This window comes from Arachis ipaensis, chromosome B05 (genome assembly GCF_000816755.2).
Source record: "Arachis ipaensis cultivar K30076 chromosome B05, Araip1.1, whole genome shotgun sequence".
Classification (NCBI taxonomy): Eukaryota; Viridiplantae; Streptophyta; class Magnoliopsida; order Fabales; family Fabaceae; genus Arachis; species Arachis ipaensis.
In genome coordinates this window covers 83361911-83367033 of record NC_029789.2, presented here as the reverse complement: position 1 = coordinate 83367033, position 5123 = coordinate 83361911, and the positions used below count along the sequence as shown (strand labels likewise).

Genomic DNA, 5123 nt, shown 5'->3' with positions numbered 1-5123 from the left:
AAGAGTGTGAAGAAAGTTTTGAAACTTTAAAGGAAAAGTTGACGACGGCATCAGTTTTGGTGTTACCAGACCCACAGGAACCTTTTGAGGTGTAGTATAATGATGCTTTTAAGAGATTTGGATGCGTATTGATGCAGCATAGGAATATAGTGGCATATGCTTTGAGACAGCTGAGACCTCATGAAAAGAGTTATCCGACACATAATCTAGAATTCGTGGCAATGGTTTTTGCACTCAAGATCTGGAGACACTATTTGCATGGAACTCAATTGAAAGTTTTCTCCGGTCATAAAAGTCTGAAGTATATCTCTGATCAGAAAGACCTTAATATGAGATAGAGGCGATGGATAAATTCTTCAAAGATTATGACCTTAAGTTAGGTTACCATCCTGGAAAGGTGAAAGTAGACACAGATGATTTAGGTCGGAAGAATCTGGACATATCCTGGATGATGATTAAGGAAGAAGAAATGATCTCAGCCTTTTGAAAGTTTAAAATTAGGAATAAGAGAGACAAAGCTGCATTTTAGTACAACATATCACATACATACTGATGAGTAGATAGAACGAACGATTCGTACTTTGGAAGATATGTTGAAATCTTGGGTGAAAGATCAACAAGGTAACAGGGACAAATATTTGCTGTTGGTTGAGTTTGCTTATTATAATAATTATCAACAAAGCATCAAAATGGCACCGTATGAAACCTTCTATGAAAGAAAGTGTCAGTCACCATTATGCTGATATGACAAGGATGAAGGTAGGATTTTGGGGCCAGAATTAGTACAAGAGACTGCTGAATGGATTAAGCACATTTGAGAAGAGAATCAAACTGCTCAAAGTCGACAGAAGAGCTATGCAAATATTAGGCATAGGCCCTTAGGGTTTAGTAACGGTGACCATATTTTCTTAAGAGTGACACCTACAATTGGGATAGGTAGAGCTCTTAGAACTAAGAAATCGAGTCCACGATACTTAGGTACTTTTCAAATTCTTAAAAGAGTCGGTCCAGTAGCATACCAAAATAGCCCACCCTTCTTATTTGCCAAATCTTCACGATGTTTTTCCTATTACACAACTCAAGGAATATAATCCCTACAAAAGCCACATTTTACAACCAAAGACAGCTCAGCTACGAGCCGACTTAACATATCAAACTTTACCAGCCAGAATTGTGGAACGAAGTGACAAACAGCTGAAAAGGAAAACAGTACCATTGGTTAAGGTGGTGTGGGAACAAACTAGTATTGAAGAGTACAAATGTGATCTAGAAGACAAGATGAGAAAAGACTATCTGTTTCTCTTTAGAGGTAATTAAAATTTTGAGGGCAAAATTTTCTTTTAGGAGGGTAGAATGTAACGGCCTAGCCTTTAGCCTCGATGAAATGACGCTTTTTCGGGATCAAACGGAATTTTTATGCAAATTTTAGGAATTTTAGTGCATATAAGCACCTCCACTGCACAGGTGCTATGTCATCAAGCTGCTGAGTCAGCAGCTTGATTGCACCAGACACCTCTCCTAATCTAAGCAGGCACGTCGCGAAAAGTTGCGTTTTTGAACCACTTCGGGTCCGAATTTCAAAATTCTGATTTCCGTAGTTTGTCTCTATGTGATGAGTCGGTCTCGAATTTCGAGAGAAAAATTATATTAATATAATATTCATATATTATTATTTTATTTGGAATATTATATTATTATCTTCTCTAATGTGGTTAATGTTGATCTATGTTTGGTAATATAATAACTAAGCTAGAAATCTACCGGTAATGGATAATACCGGCATTCTTAGATGAACTTAGCAATGCTAATGCTTCATCATATATCTTTTATTCTCATGATTATCATGTTACTAGTATTATTTATACTAGTAAAGCTCATGCTTATCCTTAAGTAGTATAATCTGATGTATCTAATTTTCGTAATTATCTTCAGAATGATATTTTATTATTAAACTCTGATGAGTCAGCACCCAGTGACACGTGGCTCTCCCAGAGTTAGCCACCACATGTTTCCTTTCTTGCTCTCCAAGCAAAGCCTTCTTAAGGAGAAAGTAAGAAATACTTGTGTTCTAATACATCTAGCTTCCATAATTATCCTTTCTTGAGATATTTTTACACCAAAATTTAGGATAATGCTTATCCAAACCCCACGGTCTCCCATGTATCATCATTACTATCATTTTTACTTTCTAAACAAGTTAGAATTCGAAATTCTTGAGAGAGAAATGGAAGAACTTCCATGAAAACTTCCATGAACACCTAAGCTTCTTTCTCCGTTCTTTTTCAAACTAAAACCCCTATCAAAAATCTAGTCCGACCAAAATGATCATCTCTTCCTCCTCTTCATTTCTATATCAATTTTCATGGAGTAAATCAAGGCATGATGGCTGCTCCTCCTCCTTGAAGTTTCATCCATGGTGGGAACTCAAGCTGATGATGTTTTCTTCATGTTTTCTCTTAAGATCTCTTGTTCAATCACCACAGGCTCTAAGAAAATGTGATTTCTAGCTGCCTTGAGGTGAGGAAAACCTACTTTTCACCATCATGAAGCTTCAACCTTCATGGTTCATATGGTTCTAAAGTTGTTTTTGATGTTAAAATAGGCGTAAAAGTTCTTTTGGAAGCTTGTTCTTGGTTCAATTCTTGGCAGCTGCAAAGGAGGTAAGGTTTGGTAAATTAATCAATGATTGGTTTGGTTCTTGAAGTGTTAAATCAGCTCTTGTTGCTTGAAGCTTGATTTTGAGTGTTTGTGTGATGGTTTGATCATGAGATCTTGTTGTTTAATGCTTGAAAATCAAGTTTTTGATAGATCTGAAGTTGTTGTTGTTGCTGCTGGAAAACGTGGCTTTTCAGCCATGTAATTCATGATATTTGATGTGTTTTTGATGTGTATTTGATGGCTGAAACGTTGCTCTTTGGTTTGGTCAAAATCAGGTAAAAATCGGTTACCGAAAAGATTGAAAAACTAGTTGAAAATCAAGCTGAAATCTGAGGAAATTTTGGAAAAATATTTTTGGTCTTTGAAGGACAAGAAAAACGTTGGTTTTGATGATTTTGGGGTCAAATTATAATTATTAAAAAGTTTGGGGTTGAAATTTATTTAAACAAAAGTTAAGGGGCCAAAGTGCAAATATTAAAAGTTAAGGGGTCAAAATGCAATTTCCAAAAAGTTCAGGGGTCAAAATGCAATTTTTGAAAGTTGAATAAAATATTATTATTTTAATATTTAAATATTAAAATATTATTTTATTGTTAATATTATTTTATTAATAATATTATTTTATTATTAATAATAAAATATTGATAAAAAGACAGTTTTTCCTAAAAACCTCAGGAAGGCAGTTTTGAGTCCAGAATTCCTTAATTCTCTTTATTAAACACCTAAGGAAGAGTTCAAGAGAAAGTATTGAGGTATGTATGGTAATGAAAAAGGTTTTAGAAACTTTCATACGTGTTGGAAAGAAAAGGAATTAAAAGCTATATAGTAGTGTGCTTGACCTTACAGAGTAAGCAGAGAATTGTAAAATGAGCTCACTGTGATGTTGTGATGCTTTATTTATGATTGTGGAAAGATAATGAAGATGATTGCTAAGTGATGAAAAGTATGGTTATATGTGACTTATGAGCCTTCGGGCAATGCTTGTGAATATTATGCGGAGACGCCCGTATTGTGATGTTGCTTCCCAGACAGGCTGCGGTAGAGATGTACCATCCCTGCAAGCTGAATGCTTGGTAGAGGCCTGGCTCGCATACCTGCGGTATATTGAGATTTGAGCAAATACCAGCCCTGCAAGTTGAGAGTACTTGGTAGAGGGTATGCGGTACTTAATCTGGGATTAAGTTTTGGGAAGGCCTTATGTGACCTGGAGGGTCGGATTGTGTCGGGTGCGGGTCGAAACCGACAAATGAGCTCATTACCTGCAGTAGGATCAGACATGCATCATACTTGTTTGTGCATATTTTAATTGGTTTGCCTATGTGAACAACACTGTTTAATTGCTAACTGCTATACTTGACGTAACTGCTCTTGATTGTGTTTGAATCTCATTACTTGTGTTTGTAACTGATTGTTCGGATTGTGATGATTGGATGTTGATTGAGTTGTTTGGGCCTAAGGCTGTGGTTGGTTTGTTTGAGGTCTAGCTTTGTATAAAGTATCTGACTGATTCAGCATAGACTTAATGAACCTATGCTTGGAACAAGATGATCATTTATACCGCGTAGGTAACTTCTTTTATGTTTATAGTCTAGTAAAGTATGAAAAATCAAACTCTTACAGCATAGACTTAATTGAACCTATGCTTGGGACAAGTTGGTCATTCATACCATTAGGAAACTTTTCAGATTCTTATATCTGGAAAAGAAGTTTGGATTTATGGTTAATTAACTGATTTCTTTTGAAAAGGTTTTGAATATTTGATTGTTAAACCATCAATTTTGAAAGGATTTAGAAACTTGCAAACAGACATTATAAATGGACTTAACTATGAACCCCGACCTTACTAAGAACTCCTTAGTTCTTACCCCTTACACCTCTTCAGATGGACACGGGAGTCCTGCCCTACGAGATTAATCATCCATACATCCACGACGACCCAGTGCGCAGCTACGAGTATTACATCCGATGTGCGGCTCCTTGTGTATGTAATTATATAGTACGTGACCCTGAGATCGAGGATATCTCTTCTGGTAGCAATGAGCCAGATGGGGCACCAGCGAGCAGGCATCATCACCTACCCTATAGTTTTCTGTGAGGGGCTTTTGGATCAGAGACGAGGAGACTTTTGAGGCGTCCATTCTAACCACGGTACCTTAGAGTGTTTCTCTCACTTGTACTAGCATGCTCAGAGGGAATAGGCATGTCATAGAGTTAGCCTAGCCTGGTGCCAGCTTAGGGGCTTTTGGACAGGCCAGGCCCCGGGACGTCTTATATATATACGTGTATATATTATATGAGTCACTAACTGAAGGATGCTGTGTTATAATTCCTTACTGGTATAACTGAGCTGCTTCTGCATTATGATGTATATTGTGGTGTGATATTCTATGTATTACCTTTTACAATTCCTTGAATGTGTGTACTCATGTTTCGTTGTTATACTCTATGTATGCGACTCTAAACTA

At 36.7% G+C, this 5123-nt stretch overlaps 1 long non-coding RNA gene across 1 annotated transcript; it reads left to right on the top strand.

Annotated features, from left to right (window-relative positions):
• Positions 2338-4691, top strand: LOC110262896. The gene is made up of 3 exons (XR_002347909.1): positions 2338-2517; positions 2603-2660; positions 4541-4691. It is a non-coding gene; the product is annotated as an uncharacterized LOC110262896 (long non-coding RNA).